We start from the raw sequence: 18,485 nt of genomic DNA on the forward strand, positions 1-18,485 counted from the left end.
ATAAGGAAGCTGGTGATAGGGAACCTAAGGTTGAGTAAGGACATTGTTGATGTGTTGTGAGATTGTTAACCATTGTCATAAGGCAACATTTGTAGTAACTGTTAAATGAGAAACTATCTTGTTCTGTAAGCCTTCATCTTAAGTGAGAATAACAGCACAACTGGAAGAGAGTAGTCAATGTCACTGAAGTGTGTATGTAGAAATTTTTGAAATGGTGTATCTTTGGCTATGTATATTTTCACCAAAAAAAAAAGGTTGAGAAGTTAGAGAGTTGATATGTTGTGGGGTTGTTAACCAATGTCATAAAACAACATGTGTACTACTGTTCATGAGAAACTATTTGTTCTGTAAGCCTTCACCTGAAGTACAAAAAAAAAAAAAAAAAAAAGCTTTTCCAAACGAGTAGAAAGAGAACCCACAGACAGGGAAAAAAATTCTGGCTATGACATGTCTGACAAGGGTCTAATCTCTAAAATTTATAGATAACTTCAATACCTCAACAACAAAAAGACAAACAAGCCAATTAAAAAATGGGCAAAGGACGTGAACAGACACTTCACCAAAGAAGACATTCAGGCGGCTAACAAACACATGAAGAAATGCTCACAATCATTAGCCATTAGAGAGATACAAATCAAAACTACAACGAGATACCATCTCACCCTGACAATAATGGCACTAATCAAAAAAATAGAAAATAACAAATATTGGAGAGGTTGGGAGAGATGGGAACACACTGCTGTTGGGAATGTAAAATGGTATAACCACTATGGAAAACGATACGGTGCTTCCTCAAAAAGCTAGAAATAGAAATACCATATGATCCAGCAATCCCACTCCTAGGTATATGCCCTAAAGAAATAAGAGCCGTGGCATGAATAGATGTATGCACACCCATGTTCACTGCAGCATTATTCACTATAGCAAAGAGATGGAAACAAGCTAAGTGCCTGTCAACAGATGAATGGATAAACAAACTGTGTACATACACACAGTGGAATACTACACAACGATAAAGAGTAACAGTGAATCCACAAAACGTCTCACAATATAGATGAACCTGGGGGACATTATGCTGAGTGAAATAAGTCAATCACAAAAGGACAAATATTGTATGAGACCACTATTATAAAAAATCAAGAAAAGGTTTACACACAGAAAAAAAAATTCTTTGATGGTTACCAGGGATGGGAGGAACAGGGAGGGAAAATTACTAGCTAGATAGAAGACATGTGTTAATATTGGTGGAGGGAAAGGGAATACACAATATGGGGAAAGTCAGCACAACATGACCAAGGCAAAGGAAGACACTGAGAGGAATGCAAGAATAAAGGGCAACTATGGTAGTTACTATACATACACAATCCTGCAACAATAGTATTAACAAACAATAATTTATGAATGTATACATAGATAGATAGGTATGCTATAGAGGTGTGAGAGGGTGTAAAGGAGCACACCCACCTGCAGATATAGGTTTGGTTGTGGATATTTCTACATACATAGTTGTAGTTGCTGCATGTATATTAATATAGACGATAGAGCACACAAGGGGCACAGTCATGGAAATTTCTTAGGCATAACCAAACACCTCATGGTATGAAATTCCTAGGCTCGGAGGCTAGGGTCCATAGCCTCGGGGACATCTACATCAATTGGCACAACATAGTTCATAAAGACAATGTTCTGCATCCTACTTTGGTGAGTAGTGTCTGGGGTCTTAAAAGCTTGCGAGCAGCCGTCTAAGATACAACTATTGGTCTCTTCCCATCCAGAGCAAAGGAGAGTGAAGAAAACCAAAGACTCAAGGGGGCAATTAATCCAAAGGACTAACAGACCACAAGAACCACAGTCTACACGACCCTGACACCAGAAGAACTAGATGGTGCCCAGCTACCACTACCAACTGTTCTGACTGGGACACAACAGAGGGTCCTGGACAGAGCGCGAAAAAAATGTAGAACAAAAGGTCAAATTTACAAAAAAGACCAGAATACTGGTCTGACAGAGACTGGAGGAACCCCTGAGACTATGGCCCTAACACACCCTTCTGACCTGGAACTGAAGCCATTCCTGGAGCCCACCTTTCAGCCAAACAATAGACAGGCCCATAAAATAAACAATAACACCCAAGAGGAGTATGTTCCTTAGAACAATCAATTATAGGAGATCAAAAGGACAACATTTGCCCAAAAGCAAAGATGAGAAGGCAGGAAGAGGTAGAAAATCCAGATGAAAGGAAACGGGGAACCCAGGGCAGAAATGGGAAGAGTGCTGACACATTGTGGGGAATGCAACCAATGTCATGGAGCACTTTATGTATGAACTATCGCATGGGAAACTAATTTGCTCTGTAAACTTTCACCTAAAGCACAATAAATTTTTTAAAAAAGATACCCTCGCTCCTTTCATTCTCCTCCTCGCTCTCTGACTTTCTTTCTCATTCTTCTTCCACACCTCCTCATCCTGCGCCTTAGTATTCTCTGCTCCTCTCCATCCTCAGAGCCCTGCAGATCACTCACACCCCCTCATGCCTCTCGCCTGGACCACAAGGAAGTTTCTCTCAGCTTTCAGTCATACCTCCCACCACCCACCCACCGCTCTGCTGCAAGGAGCTTCCTAAAACTCAAATGTAATCCTGCTTCATCTCCAAACCTCTGGTCGTCTCTTGTGAGCAAGAGGGAGAAAAGCTTCTATGACAAAGGCATGTCAGAATTAGGTCCTTCTCTCCTGGGCATCATTATTTTCACTATCTTCCCCTTCCTACCTGAAATTCCAGTCACGCAGAATGACTTCTTGTTGTTAGGTGCCATTGAGGGGATTCCGACTCATAGCAACCCCATGTGACAGAGTGGAATTGCCCCCATTGCGTTTTCTGGGCTGTAATCTTTATGGGAGCAGATCACTAGGTCTTTCTCCCACGGAGCCTCTGGGTAGGTTTGAACTGCCAACCTTTCAGTTAGCAACTGAGCACTTGGCCGTTTGTGCCACCAGGACTCCTTGCAGAATGGCCTACAGGTCCCCAAAGTGCTCAGGCTAGTTCCAGCCTCCCTGGTTGGTTTCTGGCGTTTCCACCTCTCAGAACACCTTCCCTGAATCATCCCCAAGGCTAAGGTGGACTCACCTGTGAAAACAAGGCCAACATCAGCTGCTCCAGGACTCCCCACTCTAAAATTAACTAACCCCATCTTCCTCATTGGCCCACCCTCTTTACCACAGGGTGGACTCTTTTTATTTTTTTGCACATTTTATTGAAACAATGGACTTAAACATAGCAATGTTCATGAAGATGGTGCAGGACTGAGCAACGTTTTGTTCTGTTATACATAAGATTATCATGAGTCGGAGCTGACTGGCATCCAGCAACAACAACAACATCAAAGTACAGCACACATACAGAAAAGTGCACGTATTATAAGTATCTCTCAATGGATTTTCCAAAAGTGAACACACTTGTTGTACTTGTGTATAAGCAGTACCCAGATTAAGAAGCAGAACATTCCCAGTCTCACAGAGGTCTCCCTTGTGCCTTCTCCCAGTCACTGTTGTTAGTTGCCATCAAGTTGATTCCCACTCATGGCAACCCCATGTGTTACAGACAGGGGCGGATTAACCAGTAAGCAAGGTACGCAAGGGCTTACTTGTGTTTACTTACTGTTCTGTACTGCACAATTGCACATGCACTACAGATTAATAAGTAGGCATAAGTAAGCCCTTGCATACCTTGTTTATTGGATAATCCGTCCCTGGTTACAGAGTAGAACTGGCCCATAGGGTTTTCTTTCTTTCCTTCTTTTTTTTATTTTTTAATGTATTTTTATTGTAATTTTAGATGTAGGTTTACAGAGCAAATTAATTTCTCATTAAACAATTAATACACGTATTGTTTTGTGACATTGTTTGCCATCCCCATGACATGTCAACACTCTCCCTTTCTAGACCTTGGGTTCCTCGTTACCAGCTTTCCTGTCCCTTCCTGACTTCTCGTCCTTTCCCCTGGGCTGGTGTGCCCATTTAGTCTAATTTTTTTTATTATTATTATTATTTTTTATGGGCCTGTCTAATCTTTGGCTGAAGGGTGGGTCCACAGGGTTTTCTTAACTGTAATCTTAAGGAAGCAGAGCACCAGCCTTTCTTCTGCAGTATTGCCGGGTGAGTTCAAACCACCAATCTTTAGGATCAAAGTTGAGTGCAAACCGTTTGTGCCACCTAGGTGTCGCAGACACTACCCCCCTACCCCCAAAGGGTAATGATTATCCTGACTTCTAACTGCATAGATTAGTTTGGCCAGATTTTAAACTTCGTGTAAATAGAATCATACAGTACGTGTCCCTTTATGCCTGGCTTCTTCCACTCAACATTATGTTTGTGAGATCCATCCGTATTGTTTGTTATGTGTAGTTGTAGATCATTTATTCTCACTGCTGTGCAATATTCCGTTGTGTGAATATTATTGTTGTTGTTGTTAGGTGCCATCAAGTCGTTTCTGACTCATAGCGACCCCATGTGACAGAGTAGAACTGCCCCATAGGGTTATCCAGGCTGTAATCTTTACAAGAGCAGATCACCAGGTCTTTCTCCTGTGGAGCTGCTGGGTGGGTTTGAACCAGTGACCTTCCAGTTAGCAGCCGAGCACTTAATTGTGCCATCAGGGCCCTTTTGTGTGAATATACCTTGATCTATTTAACCATCCTACTGTTGATGAGCATTTGGGTAGTTGCCAGTTTGGGATCATTACCAATAGTGCTGCTATGAGCTTGTCCAAGCCTTTTGGTGAGCATGTGCACACAATCCTGGCTGGATGTATACCTAGTAACCTACAAAGACTTTTATTGAAGCCACTGCAACACTTTATTGCACATCACTACAATTTATGTCCCTGTTTCCCACTACTAGACTGTGAGCATCTTTAACAATAGGTTGTGCCTGACATATTTATGTATCATCACCATGTAGCTTATAGTAGATGTTCAATAAATATCGTTCAAATGGATGAATACTGAATGCTGACAAATTGCTAGAAAAGAACATTCAAATTTGTCTCATCCTTCTACTCTTAGTTAAATTCTCCAGATTCTGGTTATTTACTGTTTATATTTTTCTATCACTTCATTACATTTTTGTGGTAAATTTTATAAATTTACTCAAATCCTTTGTGGAAGAAAGTGAGATACACACGCGCGCGCGCACACACACACACACACGATCAGCTTTTCTTTTCTCATCCAAGCTCACGGAAAGAGGTGTTGTTGTTGCTGCGTGCCATCAAGTCGATTTTGACTCATAGTGACAGAGTAGAACTGCCCCAGGTCTTTTCTTCCGAGGAACGGCTGGTGGGTTCGAACCACTGACCTTTCGGTTAGCTGCACATCACTTAACCACTGCGCCACCAGGGGTCCTTACGGAAAGAAGTGGGATTGCATAATTTGAATATGTGAATATGTGATTGTCTATCTACTTCTTTCATGGAGTAGAGACTTAGCTATACTACGAAGCCGCTGTTTCTGGGACAGGAAGTGACCTGAGTCATTTAGGTCACACTCCAAATGTTTTATGATTTCAGTTGTTGAACGATACCACTGCAGATAGAAGGGAAATTATTTTACCTTTAAGTAGCACTTGGGGGCATACCTATAGGATATTCGCTCCTCCAGAACTTAATCATCCTAGTTTTGCTTTTCACACGTCTGGTGGCTTCTTGTAGGGTATGAATGTGTGTTTTGTTTCATTTTGACTCTATCCCCAGAAATGGTTCCTCTCTGCAAGTTAAAATGATAATGAATTCTTACAAAGATCCGACTTGCAACTGCAAAGTGATCAAAAGAACTATTTAAAACTGTTTTACTGCTTCCACTAGTTTATCATCACTGTTATTGGTCCGAAACTTTATTTTGCCATATATGTTAACTCTTTCCTCTTGCCCCCAGCAATGTGATTTAATTTATTCCTCATGGCTTTTAGAAAATGGTTCTCAGGATTGAGAAAAATGGATGGGCATCTTGCTTTGGGGCTTGGCAGAGGCACATCAACCCCCCCTGGACAAAATAGAACTGTGTTCAGTGTTGAATGGCTGCAAGCTGCATGCAAATGCAAGGTTGGCTCATACGTTAGTTATCTATGGCTGTGCAACACATCACCCCAACATTTAGTGGCTTAAAACAACAAACGTTTATTATCTCAGAGTTTCCATGGTTCAGGAATCTGGAAGTAGCTTAGCTGAATGGTTCTGGTTCAGGGTCTCTCATGATGTTGCAGTCAAAATGTTGGCCGGGTCTGCAATTGTCTGAAGGTTTGATTGGGGCTGGAGGATCTGCTTCCAAGATGGCTCACTCACATGGCTGTCGGCAGGAGGCCTCAGTTCTTCAAAACATGGCTCACTCCATAGGGCTGTTTGAATGTCCCCATGACATGGCATCTGGCTTCCTCTACAGACAGTAAGAAGGAAGCCTCAATGGCTTTTATGTGCTAATCATGGATGTCACATACCATCACTCCTGTGACATTCTATTCATTAGAAATGAGTCACTAAGTACAGCCCACAACTAAGGGGAGGAAAATTAGGCTCCACTTTGAAGGGAGGAGTATCAAGAATTTGTGGACATATTTTAAAACTACCACAGGCTGTAAATAGATTAATTGAACTCAATCAAGTGTTGCGGCAACTAGGGTGGTAGCTACATATTTTCCTCTCCTCCAATCAGATGACGGAACAGAGAGCAATTAAGAAGTTAGAAAAGAATTCAGTAAGTACTTACCTGGAACTGGGATCCTGAGGTTGAGAAAAAAATTTCATCTGAAGGTATGGCCTTGGATCTTCAGTTGTCATAGCAACTATAAACAGGCTAGAAAGGGCTCTGTTGGTTTATCTCAGGTGTAACATCTGGAGATGTTCAGGTCCCATATCCTGCATCCAGTCCTCACATTTCTAGCTGGCCACAAATATTATCACTATGGAATGATGAACTGTTGACCAGTGTTAAGGGCTAATTTTCAATAGAAGGCAAAATCATGACTCTCATACAAATTTAAAATGAACACAAAGATTTTATTTAACTCATTAATTAAATGAGGGAATTACAAATGGTTCAAAGGAGAATCCAAACAACAGAAACATTTATAAGATCAAGAATATTGAAATAAATTTGCAAATGGACATAAAACTGGCTTTTGGGGCAGGGGGAGAGTTGTCCCTTCACCAGATAGCCCTGGTGGTGTATTGGTTAAGAGCTTGGCTGCTAACTGAAAGGTCGGTGGTTCGGAATCCACCAGCCGCTCTCCAGGAGAAAGATGTGGCAGTCTGATTCCATGAAGATTTACAGCCTTGGAAACCCTATGGGGCTTCTACTCTGTCCTACAGGGCTGCTATGAGTCAGAATTGACTCAACAGCAATGGGTATAGGCAAGAAGTATTCACACTGCTATTAGTTACTATATCTTGTTGTTGTTGGTAGTTGTCATCAACTGTGCACAGAGTAGAATTGCTTTCTAGGGTTTTCAAGGCTGTGACCTTTTGGAAGCAGATTGTAAGGCCTGTCTTCTGAGGCACCTCTGGGTGAGTTTGAACAGCTAATATTTTGGCTAGTAATTGAGCACTTAACCATTTGCACCACCCAGGGACTCCTGGCTCTACCTTACACAGTTGTAAAATAGCTAGTCAAAGACAAAGGTTCATATCCCTATGTTGTTTGTTAGTTGCCATCGAGTGGACTATGACTCATGGCCGCCCCGTGTTTAACAGAATGAAATGTTGCCCAGTCCTGGGCATTCTTCATGAGACCACTGTGTTATTCCATCTCATTGAGGGTGTCCCTTGCCTTCACTGGCCCTCCACTTTACCAAACATGATGTACTTCTCCAGCAATTGGACCCTCCTAATGACATGTCGGAAACCCTAGTGGCATAGTGGTTAAGTGCTACAGCTGCTAACCAAAAGGTCGGCAGTTTGCATCCACCAGTGGCTCCTTGGAAACTCTATGGGGCAGTTCTACTCTGTCCTATAGGGTCGCTATGAGTCGGAATCGACTCCACGGCAACGAGTTTGGTTTTGGTTTAATGACATGTCTAACGTAAGCAAGTTGAAGTCTCAGACAATATTCTGTGATCCATAGAGTTTTCATTGGCTGATTTTTGGAAATAGATCACTACGCCTTTCTAGTCTGTCAGTCTGGAAGCTCTGCGGAAACCTGTCCACTGTGGGTGACCCTACTAGTATTTGAAATATTGGTGGCATAGCTTCGAGCATCACAGCAACACGCAAGCCACCACAGTACCACAAAATGACAGACAGGGGTGGGGGTGGGGGTGGTCATATCCCTGTAGGTTCAGACAATCCCCGGAGGCTCCAGCATTCCACGGAAAGAATATCTAGTAATCTCTTTTGCTTTTTCCAAAGCCTTAAATTTTTCTTTACATCAAGTAACCTCAACTCACTTGAGATGGCAAAACATATTCCTCAGAGTGCATCCTTTTAACCTCGGGAAGGTTTAGAATTGAATATGGATAAGATGAAATAAACCAGATCCACTGTAGTGATATTTTGGTGTCGAGTTCAGGAAGAATCTATGCATGCGATTTAATTTGTAGTGTTTTTGAAAACTTAGGATATTAGAGAATTTGATAGATGAGCTTTATGATTCCAACCTAAAATTGTGTAATAGACTTTAGACATGTGATTTTAAGGTAAAAGCAATTAGAATTTGCCTTGGAATACAGAGTTGTGATGTTTAAGACAACTGGATAGTCACTATATTTACAAATGTAATTTATTTGATTTATAAGTGTTGTTTAAGTCCTTGAGAAGGTTTTGCTCATGAGGGTCATAAGTTTGTCCAGTCAGGCATTTGAATGGTTAAAAAGGAAAGAAAATGAATTTAATATATATATTGCAGTCTAAAATGTTTAGGGAAATTGAGCTAAATTTGTAACTGGGCTGGATGGTTTAGTCTGTTCAAATTGCCTTGATTGTCCCTTAATCAAAGACTGTCCTGAAAATGATTGCTCTAATTTTATATAAAAATAACAAGGTTAACAAACTGAACTTAAAGACTTTAAAAGTCTAGATTTCAAAATCTGGAACTTTAATGAATTAATAGTAATTTAAAACCCAAATGTAAATGGTCTTTTCTATACACACACACATACACACACTCACACGCACACATGCTAGGATATCAAATAACTTCCACTGATGGTTGGGAAGAAAGAGATGTGGAAGAAGGTAAAGATAAGATGGGACATGAAGCAAAAACTTAAGTCACTCACATAGCTTCTTTTCTTTTCTCTCTCTCTCTTTTTTTTTTTTTTTGGCTTAAAACAACACAAATTTATTAGCTCACGGTTCCTGTGGGTCAGGAGTCTGGGCAGGATTCTCTGTTCAGGATCTCACTAGATTGCAGTCAACGTTTTGGCAGGATTCTGATCTTGTCTGAGGCTTGGGGCCCTCTTCCAAGCTCACTGGTTGTTGGTAGAATTCAGTTCCTTGAGGTTATAGGACTGAGACCCTCAGCTCCTATTGTTCCCTGCCACGTGGCCTTCTTAACAACATGTCAGTCTTCTTGAAGAGCAAGAGGAGAATGTCTGCGGCTGCTTTTTGTCTCTTTTGTGGTTAAGTGCTACAGCTACTAACCAAACAGCCAGCAGTTCGAATCCACCAGGCACTCCTTGGAAACTCTATGGGGCAGTTCTACTCTGTCCTATAGGGTTGCTATGAGTCGGAATCGACTCAACAGCAATGGGCTTTTTTTTAAACGGACTCACCTGATTAGGTCAGGTCCACTCAGGATAATCTCCTTTTTTATTAACTCATGAGAATTATAGCTCATCGGATTCACAGATCCAGCCCACACTCAAAGGGAGGGGATTACACCAGGGGGCAGGAATTTTGGGTTCCATCTTAGAATTCTGCTTACCATAGTGTGTGTGTGTGTGTGTGTGTGTGTGTGTGTGTGCGCGTGTGTACGCACATACATGCACATGCACAAACATTTAGGTTTGGAAAATGGCCAGATTATCTGTTGGGTATATGCACATTATTAGGGTCCCTGGGTGGTGGTTCAAACCTACCCAGGGACTCTGTGGAAGAAAGACCTGGCAAAGCCTATTTTCTTTTAAAACGAGGTATGCGGCAGTTTACAAACATGGCCCCCAATTTCTTTGACAAACCTCCCACTGAGAATCATGTTCTCTTCCCCTTGAGTCTGGGCTCTGTGACTGCTTGACCAATAAAATATGGCAGAAGGGACCCTGTGTCAGTTTCCAGGCTCAGGCTGTAACTGAGAGCTTCCACTTCCTCTCTTGGGATATTCGCTCTTGGCATCCAGCCACCATGCTGTGAGGAAGCTCAAGCCATCCCGTGGAGAGGCCCACATAGAGAAGAACCACAGCAAGCACCAACTTGCCAACTATGTGTGTGAGCCATTTTGAAAGTGGATCTTCGAGTCCCTGATGGAGCGTGGAGCAGAGGTGAGCTGTCCCTGACAAGCCCTGCCCAGATTGTAGATTCTTGAGCAAAATAAATGATTATTGTTGTTTTACATCACTAAGTTTTGGGGCAGTTTGTTACACAGCAATAGATGACCGAGACAAGATATCACTTACACATAGTAAAGTGCACAAATCTTAAGTGTACAGCCTGATGAATTTTTACATATGTATATAATGATGTGAGGTACCTGGATGTCCCAAATGGTTTGCGTTCTACTACTAACCAAAAAAGGTTAGGCATCTGAACCCACCCAGCGGTGCCAGAGAAGAAAGGCCTAGCAATCTGCTTCCTAAACAGTACAGTCAAGAAACCCTGTGGAGCTCAGTTCTAGCTCTTTAATACATTGGGTCACCTTTAACACATGGGGTCACCAGCTGTCAGAATCAGCTTGACAGCAATGGTTTGTTGTTGTTGTTGTTACATGCCCTCAATTACTAGCTGAAAGGTTGGCGGTTCGAACCCACCCAGAGGCACCTTGGAAGATAGGCCTGGAGATCTGCTTCCTAAAGGTCTTGGCCTTGAAAACCCTATGGAACAGTTCTACTCTGCACACATGGGGTCGCCATGAATGGGAATTGATTGCACGGCAACTAACAACAACAACCAGGTAACCATCAACTAGGTTAAGATATAGAATAGTTACGTCTCCCCAGAAGCTTCTTGAAGTGCTACCCAGGCACCTGAACTATTTGCCCACAGCTCTGGGAAGCTGGGCGTTTATTTTTTTCTCAGAGATATTTCCAAAGTTAACTGAATTAGAAACACTCCTTAGCATCCATGATGAAATTAAAACCGGTTCTGATGTGTAGACCAGAAAAGAGCTAAGGCTCAAATGAAAACAACCAGACTTCGGTCTGTAACCTCAGGAGCAGGTTGGCAGGAAAATGATCCGATCGCCTCTTAAACCTCCCATCAGCAAAGTCGCCTCGTAAAATGCAAGTGTGTAAGGGTGCTGTCTTAAGACCTGTGATCAGGCCTGTGACACCTAATTGGGTATTTACAGACCTAAACCCTGTCCAAAGCAACTGAGGCCAAAAAGCCTTTGGGGGATACTTAAGCTGAGCCGGGGAGAAGCGCCCCCCCAAACCAAATCTGCTTCACCAACTGCTTTACAACTGCAGGCTGATTTCCATTCATCACACTTGGCCCTAATTACCCTGGCTCAGCCTTTCTTCCTCAGGCCTGGAGCAGGAATTTTAAGGGGCTCCTGACAAAGCAGGTCTCTGAGACCAAACAATAGTGGAGGCTCCAGGAAAACGCTGGGTGAGGAGGCTTCGGTCCCTACTCCTCTCCTTCCTGGAGACCCAAGTTCCAGGCCTGCTTGTGATCTCCCCAGGTAGGAACCCGAGTTCCTCCACTGAATAGATTTTCCTTTTGTTGTCACATTAATTTGCAACTCATTAATAGTGACAGAAGTGAGGTACTGCACCGATGCCATTTGCATATTCATGAGTGACTTATTATTAAACAAATAAGATTTTCCTATCTTCGAGAGCACCCAAAGTAAGGCTGAACAGTACATTACACCGGCCCGATGCTTTATTCTCTCTTTAATATGTTAATAGATGCAGTTGATTTCTTTAAGTAAATACGCATCTATAAAACAACACGTACTTTATAAAAAAGAAATCATTTAAATAATAATCCATTAGCAAAGTTGGCAACAATTTAAGAGGAACAACCCATTAATACCAACGGGTGAGAATCAATTTGCGAATTTTAACTCGGCTGGGTGGTGGGTTACGGACGACCGAGGAGGGGGACCTGCGAGAGTGTGTGCGCGCTTAAAAAAAAAACATTTAATGAGCTTCCAGAGACAAGGACTGGAGTCCTTCGCGTCTTTCAGGTGCCGACTCCCAGCAGGTCGCAAACTCCCCACGTCTTGACCTGGCTCAGCGTTTTGCCGGCGTCCGCAGGGTCTGGGAGTTGGGGACTGAAAGCAGGCCCGAGCGCCACGTCGGCCGGCCGCCTTCCCGATGCCCAGCGGCCCCCTATCAGCCCGGGGTTAGCGGGTGGGGGTGGGGCAGAGTCTGGTCTCGGGAGAGGCCCCCCACCCCGCAGGGCCTGATGCCCTCCTCGCCCCCCGCCGGCACCGGCTTCGTCACAGACGATTCTTTCCTGCTGGGGTCAGGGCTGGCTCCCCCCACGGCGGCCCGGAGCGCAGGGCCAACCGCGCACCCTTATCTCGGCCGAGTCAGACACTCGCCGCGCGGAATCTGTTGACATTTACTATTGTTCGCAGGAGTCCGGAGCGCGGGGCGGGGGCTGGCGGGCCGAGGCGAGGCGGAGGAGAGGAAGGGCGGCGAGTGTGGGGCCTGCGGTCGGCCGGGTGTGAGTGGGTGTGTGTGTGTGCGCGCGCGCGAAGGGAGGGGGAGCGCCGTCTTCACTGAAAATAAAAGTGGCCTGCGGGCCCGGAAGCTTCCACGCCGGCTCACCGACCCAGGCCGGGAGTTGAGGTGGGGGTGCGCGAGTGGGGGGCCGCCTCCACCCGCACGGCCCCCGGTGACCCGCAGGACACAAGTGCATTTGTGCCGAGCCGTGGCGGGGATTAAAGTGCCATACGGCCCGAGCGAGGGGGGCGAGGCGGGTGGAAAACAACTCCCCGCGCGCACAAAGCGCGCATTGTTCCAGCCACCTCCATTATGCCACGCTGTAGCCAAGAGCCCGTTTCGCAACTGCCCGTCCGGCGCTCGGGCGCGCGCGCGCGTACACACACACACACACACACACACACACACGCACACACGCACGCACACACACACGCGCACACACACACACACGCGAATCCTCCCGGGCCAAGGCCCGGGCTGGGAGGGGCCACCAGACGGGGGGACTCGCAGGCGTCTTTTTCAGCTCGGCTGCTCGTTTTTTACAGGGCTGGGCTTTTTCATGTCTCCTCTTCCTAATTTCCTCCCCGGCACTTTTCCGTGTCTCCGGCTCCTCGGGCCTGCTCCGAGTACACCCCGGAGCCTGGAACTCCCCGGGAGAGGCGGCGACGGCGGGGGTGGAGAGGGAGGGCTCTCAGTTGCTGTCACCCGCCGATCGCACCTCCAGGCACGCAGCGTTTGCCTGCTCTGCGGAGGACACGTGCACGGGAGAAAAGGGGGAAGCATCCCGCCTTCCCAGGAGAGGCTCCCAGAGCGCCCCCACCCCGGGCTCTCTGGCTCTCCAGGACTTCCCCCAGCCAAAATCGGGAGCTGCGGGATCCTGCGACGCGCTGCCGGGCCTGCGTGCCTGTGCGTGCCAAGTGGGCCAGTTCGGCCGCCCCGACTCTCACCACCCCGGTGCCCAGGCCCTGTCCTCCGCCCTCTCTGGTTTTCACGGCACTGGATAGGCGCCTCGAGAGCAAGTGAACGCTTGCCAGTCCCCTAGGACCCTGTTCTCGCCCAGGAGTGGGGCGGGAGGAGAACCACCGCTCCCCCTCGCCTCCCGCCGCGCTCTCCCCGGTGGGCAGGTGGGGAGCGATGGAGCCCGAGCGCGGCGAGCCAGCGCGGTCTGGTTTCCTTTACGTTTACAAGCTATAAATAAACTTCCCCTTGGGCGGATGCGCGCCGCGTCCAAGGGCGGCTTCCCGCCGAATCGGGAGGGTGGTTTATTATCGGGCCGGGAACTGGTTCTAGCGCGGCCCGAGCCCAGGGTGGGGCGCTGGCTCCTGGAGAGCTCAGAGGTCGGCCAGGAGTGGCCGAGTGACCCTCCCCTCCCCCGCGGGGCTGGGGTGCCCCAGGCTGAGGGCGGAGTGTGGGGCTGGGTGATTTATGAGCCGTCGCCCCACCCTGCCCCTCCCGTTTCACTTGTTTTCCTCGCCTTCTCGAGCTCCAACTAGGTTCCCAAAGCCTCATCCCCAAGTCTGCCCAGCGACGAGCTGGCAATTTCAGGCTGCTGGAGCGCCCGCACCGGCCCGCGGGCGTGTGTCCACAGGGCGTAGGGGAGGCCCTTGGGGCGTTCACCCCGCATCCCTGCCCCGGGCCCCTCCGGCTGAGAGCGACCAGCCTGGGCGGCCGGGGGCGGCCTTGGCTGGAGAAGCTGGTAGGAAGGGCTGGCCGCACGGCTCCGGAAACCGCGGGCCTGCCGGGTGGATCCCTGACTCCCCAGGTCACTGGGCGCGGGGAAACCGCCGGCCCACGGCAGAGCAGAGGCCACGAAACCAGTCGGGCCCAAACCGCGAGTCTCCATGTTGCCATGGCCTGAGGTGCGCAGCTCCGCCAGTAAGCGCAGAGAAAGCGATTGAAGACGTAGCGCGAAATCCGCCTGCCAGGCATCCCAACGCTGTTGCCCTCCGCCAAGGGGGCGCCGTCTTGCTCAGCCGTGACGCCCACCCTGAGGGCACTGGCGGCCCGGCTTTCTCGCGTCTCCAGCACATGTGTGTGTGTGGGGGGGAGGGGGCTAGTGTACCGTGTATGAGCATATAGGAACAGTAAAAGGAATGAGATGACTGGCTGGGAGGGCAGGTCATCAGCTGCTACGTTCGTTTCCGCTGAGACTTGGGAGGCCACGGAGGAGAGGTGGCTAGCCGAGTGGGCAAGAGTCTAGCCCGGGCATGGGAAGGGGTGGGGGCGTCCTCCTGCCGGGCGGCTCCGTAGCGCTGACACCCAGTGCCCTACCCGCACCGCGCCGGCTGCAGCCCCGCAACGCCCAGGGCTTGCTCCTCTGGCCGGTGTTTGTTTAACCCTCTAGCCCTGCGCGGCAGTGGCGGACAGAGGGATTCCCGGCGGCGCTAATCCCGGGGCTGGACCCCCACCCTGGTCGCCCGCAGCGCCCCTCCCCCTCCCGAACCTCCGGGTCGAAAGTGTCAGTGTGCCGGCGCCCCTGCCACCGAAATGGGCCTGGGGGCCGTCAGGGGTCGACAAAAGGGGACCCTTGGCAGGGTCCCCTTTGTTCCCCGGGGGCCGGGAAGCTGACTCACACTCTGAGCACAGAGCGATGCCGAGTGTTTTCTCGGCAGCCTTTACCCGACTGCTTTATTTAGACAGGCTTTATTTACAGTACACATGTTTTCGGCTCGTTATTCTGGAGGCGGGAATGGAAACTGGGCAGAGCAGTTCTCCCCTTGAGCCTCACGTTTGAAAGGGGCTGAGGCGGCACAGTCGAAGAATCCCACTCCTGCTTGCTATGTTCCATAGTGAGATTATGTCGAAGAAACCGGTCGATGGGTGGAAGTGGAGGGCCCTAGGGGGCACACAGCGGGTCACCCGCTGCCATAGCGCCTATTTTTCAAAATTCATAGCCCCTCCCCCCCCAGGTGAGACCGACTCAGGCCCATTTGACAGAGCTCTGAGAGGATGAGGGCCACAGAAGGTTCCAGAGACAGCAAGCAACTCAGTGCGAAAAGTGTCTTTAACTCCATTTCCTGGGCTGCTTTCTCATCGTTGGGACCCCCAGTGTAACCCAGGTCTTGGCTTCTTTGGCCTCTGTGAAGGGCCTTGTCTCCCTCCTGAGTGGAGGTCACAGGCCTGCCAGGCTCAGGGAGGCCTCCGGCTGCCAGCCTGCAGTGGAGCCTGCTTTTTGGCAGCAGCTCAGTAAGTGGGGTGGTCCAGTTAGGGACTGCAGGAAATTGTCTGAGCTAGATTAAATATTTTACAAAACCTTTGGGGGGCCCACGGTTGACTTGAAGCTGGCAATGTTAAACCAAACAAAAGTTAACGAGTTTGCTCTCCTGACTTTTTAGGTACCGTTCAGAGAAAACTGGAGGTAGCAATCTTTAGAGGAAACCAGTTCCATGGCATTTCTTGTCATTTTTCTCCACCTAGAGATGTTGCAGTCGTTCTCTCTGCCGCCTGTGGCACCTAGCAGCCTCTCTGGGGCTGGGGTGGTAGGAAGGCTTCTCTGGGGGCCCCCTTTTGGGGGGCCGAAGCTGACTTGATCTGTGGCAGCTGCATTCCAAACCTTGGCCAGTTGGCTTTCTTCTGACTCCTGTTTGGAGTGAAGTGGGGCCTCTCTAGAGAGGTACAAGGGCCTTCCGAACTGCGCAGGACACCGTACAGACACCAAGACCTCTTCTCTGGCTGCCCCCTAGGGCAGTCCCTGAGGGAGAGCAGCTTTGTTTTCTGGAGCCAAGGCCTAACAGCTTTTTCCTGGTTTTCTCTTGCTCTCTAGGGTTCGTCTGCAGTGTTTCCCCTCCTGAATCCCACATCCCTTCGTCCCTGCCCACTGGCTTGGTGGTGACTTCTCCCCTGTGTGGATGCCCACCCTGTCCCCATACCCAGCGGCAGTGTCTGAGCTCTACAGGCCAAAACAGAACTGTGGCCATGTGAGAGAAGGAGGCAGCTTGACCTTTGCAGGAAGGGAAGAGAAGGCAGATTCACGGCTCACAGCGCTGCAGGGAGACCCAGGGCTGCACAGGGAGCCACAGGCGTTGCCACAGCCTAGCAGCTCTGACGGGAGCCTGTAAGAGCAAACCAGCTCCGGAGTCGAGAAAGCTTCTGTGTTGTGTGTGTGCCGGCTGAGATGCACAGGCTGATGGGCGAGAGAGGAACTGCCTAGGAGAGCTGCTGCGGCTGCCAACAGAGTGCAGTCTGGGGGCCTCAGAGAGGCTGGGGGCAAAGTTGGGGCTGCAGTGCAGGATGGAGTCTCAGGAGGAGATAGTCACTAAAGGAAGCTACTCTCAAGAGACTCAGCCACCTGGAAGCTGGCTCATTGGATGGGCGGGTGTCCCAAGCAACTTAGGAAAGTAGAGCCAGCAAGGGTAGAACTGTCGAAGGACAGAGAGCCTGGAGCTCCGTTGGGTTTTTAAACATTACTATTTGGAGTGGAGTCTTTGAGACAGAAGCGTCCCAGGGAAAAATAACAGGCCCTTTACTTTTAAGTCCCAAGAGACCCCAGGCACAATGACCTCAGAGCCAGTGGCCCAGGCCCACCTAGGAGTGTGTGTCAGGGGAAGGGGCTGGGGAAAGCGCAGCCCACACTGGCCCCTTCCCAGGCTCTCCAGAGAGGGGTGGCAGTGAAAGGGTGTGCCCTCTAGACACGGTGGCTGCTGTCATTTGGGGGTGGGGCGGGGAAGGTGTTGCCTCCGCTGCGGGCTGGAAATCATTGTTTGAGTCTGCACCCAGCGCTTCTCCAGCCGGGCTAATTCTCCACGTGTCCAATTTTCGTGTCTGAAAAAAGGCAGCAGCACAGAAACAAAACCATATGACAGGACTGAGCTGCAAACCTTGAAGACTGAGCGGGTGGGGGAGGTGGCTGCTGGGAAGGGGGGAGGTTAAATTGTGTGTGTGTGTGTTTTGGGGTGGAGGCGCACAACTCAAAGTTTTTGGCTATTTCCTCCAGAACTCACCTCCTGGCGAGCTCGACTGAGGCAGGGCCAACTCACTCAAACGATTCCGCAGCTCCAGCGTTCGCGAGAGTGTGGAATTACAGTCGAGAGGCGAGGCGCTGCCGCGAGAGGCAACACGCGGAGCCAGGGAGCGCGGAGGCGCAGGCGGCAGCGGCGAGACCCCCGGGCGCGCCGTTTGCCCCAGCGTCTCCGTCTCCCTCCTCCTCTTCCTCTGGGAGCGGAGAGGTGGGTCACCGCACACTCTCTGCAGGCGTGGGAGGGGGATTGGAGGGAGCCGGCCTACCCCTCCCGGGTACGATGCCTACCCCTTCCTGAGATTCATTTCCTTAAAAAATAGTAAAGGGACAAACATCTAGCCACGGATTGAGCCTTTCCCCTGCCCCCTGCCCCCTGTGCCCTCTCCCTTCTCCAAACCCGCGAGGGCGCTTTAGGCCTGGCCTCTCTCCCTCCCCCCGCTTCCTCTTGAACAGGAGCCAGTGGCGGTCACTTCTGCCACTCTTTGCAGGCCTGTGGCCGGGAGCTTTGTTCTCCCAGGGCTTCCCCCTCCCCCCGCTAAGTCATTCTCGTCTCCACACTTTATCTGCCCCCTCCCCCCCGTTTATGCCCACAAACAACCCGGACTCATAATCTCATTAGCATAGGCCTGAGTCTGGGTGACCGCGAGACTCCCTGCGCGCCGGGGCTCTGCGCTCGACTTCGCAGCGAGCTGGAGTTTCTACTAAGCGTGCTCTG

The sequence above is a fragment of the Trichechus manatus genome, unplaced genomic scaffold (assembly GCF_000243295.1).
Source record: "Trichechus manatus latirostris isolate Lorelei unplaced genomic scaffold, TriManLat1.0 scaffold00046, whole genome shotgun sequence".
NCBI lineage: Eukaryota > Metazoa > Chordata > Mammalia > Sirenia > Trichechidae > Trichechus > Trichechus manatus.